The following is a 2,284-nucleotide window of genomic DNA, read 5'->3' as shown; positions in this document are numbered from 1 at the left end:
GTAGAAAAAACCGGCCCAATAGGCCTTTTGAACTACGAGTATTTAACACGCTCGTTTACTGTTTTATAACCTCCCCTTTTCCCAGATCAGGTAGGTTGTGACGATGCATGCGTTTTTTACATAAAATAGGGCCATAAAAGTCAATTGTACTAACGGTTACTGACACACACATTCCCTCCAAATCTAATTCGATCCTCACTTGTTTATCGAAGCATACATTTATAGAGCTGTTTTTCGTGGCCAAAAGAATGGCTTCTAAAATATGTTACAAATGGCATTGAACGTATTGAAGTTTTCCTCCTAAACCTATGTAATTTGTCTTCCATTATTTCTTCTTTCGGTCTTCAACCCCCGCCATTATAAATAGTTAGAATTGTAAATTTTAGAACCAGTCTCGCGTTGACAATGCTCACGTATGAAGTGGGCGAAACACGTGTCTACTCAAATAAAGTTTCTTCTGGTAATTAGGGGTGAGTCTTCCTTTTAATTTTTAATTAATATTTACCACAGTCTCCTCTTTCTTACTATGATTATTTACTGCATCAAACGCAAGAAAAGGAAAAGGTAATTAATGCATGGATATAAAAATAAAAGCTAGCAGATTTGTAAAGAGAACAAACTTTCTCGTATTAATTAATCGTGTTTGTTATTATAATAAAATTGTTTTTTTTTTGATAAATAACATTATATGTTCATCCAACAATTGAAGATAGTAACACCGACAAATACAAGATAGGATATATACGTTTGCTACTACTACAGTTTGTATAAAAAAGTGACAAACCGTTGTTGTGGAAACATAATTATATGTTGTTGTAGAGTTGGTTTTTGTAAAAAGTAAAAAGAATGTAGTAACTAAACATTTTTTATTCAAACAATTATATTTATTTGTGGGAACAAAAAGATGTGTATATTAATATTTTTTTGTGGTAAATTATATTTTTCCATCTGACCAAACTCTTTTTTTCAGTGTAGTGATTTTAAATATGTTTCAAATCATGTGTCTGTAGTTTGACTTTACTTTATTGTATGTCATTATTATCTGTTAACTATTATAGTCTTTTGGTTAGTTTGTCTGTCATATTACTGCTCATTTTTGTTACTGTCAAATATATAATTCAACTTGTTGCTAATTATGCTAACTACCAGTTATTTTATTTAAATACTCGTTATTCAAGTCCTATAAAACAATTATTTTTTCAAGTGTAATTACTTATATTAATAGTATTGAGTTCAGGAAAACTTCAACATGCCTTAAAGAGGAACGGTAGACTGAGAATTTCACTTCATAGAAAATATTTCTCTCTTTCGCAATATCAGCTGAGCAAAAGGGTCTAAGAAGTCGTACATTATGTCATACCAAACATTGGAAGACGGCTGACATTCACTTAAACACAAATTAAAAACGAAATAATTTTTATTATTATTATCTCGATCTAGTCGAAGACAGGTTCTTGAAATAGGGCAGTAGCTCTTTCAGTACACGAGGATCGGTATGGTACTCTGATGCACAATACTGCGATTTGGAAGGCAACGGGAAACCACCACATTATGATATCCCAATTAAAGCACGCCTAAACTAAACTATAGCATCCTCTGGGGTAATGCACTCCAGACGTAAACTAGTCTCCCATTTGGATGTCTGGGCGGGGACTACCTCGGGGGGTGTCATCAATAAGTGCAATAGGGGTAGAAGTAATATTTCACGAGCCGAAGTGTGGAATGTTAGGACAAAGTGGAGAGAAAAGAAATTGGAAAATGTAATAGTGTGCGTTGTTTTAGTTTTAGGGAAATGCGAAGATTAACTCAGGATAGGAAAGAGTGGAGGTACATGTCCAACCAGTCTTAGGACTGACGATCTTATGATAATGATGATGATGATCTAGTCTCAAATGAATAGCAAAATCAACTTATGGACGTTATGGTCTTTGTCCTTATAGTTTGACATGTTTCTATTTAGGGCAGGAAGCAGTTTTCGAATACTTACGATGTCCTGTGTTTTTTTGCGAATTACTAATTAGATATTGATTGTCAAATGATAAAGTTGATACATTTATAACTCTTGCGAATTTAAAACGAACAAATACTCGTTAGAAAAAAAATCACCATTGAAATCGGCTGAAAATAATTCATTTTACTCTACTAAAACATTAAAATCAAGTAAAAATCCAAATATTTCGAAAAATGATATTGAGTCGAATATCTCTGAAAATGCTATAATAAATATACGTATAAAAGAAATGAGTAACGTAACGATTAATTATTATTATCAGTTCAATCAAAA

This window comes from Agrilus planipennis, unplaced genomic scaffold (assembly GCF_000699045.2).
Source record: "Agrilus planipennis isolate EAB-ADULT unplaced genomic scaffold, Apla_2.0 scaffold77, whole genome shotgun sequence".
Taxonomy (NCBI): Eukaryota; Metazoa; Arthropoda; class Insecta; order Coleoptera; family Buprestidae; genus Agrilus; species Agrilus planipennis.
The sequence above is the reverse complement of the archived record's forward strand: the minus strand, read 5'-3'. Positions refer to the sequence as shown.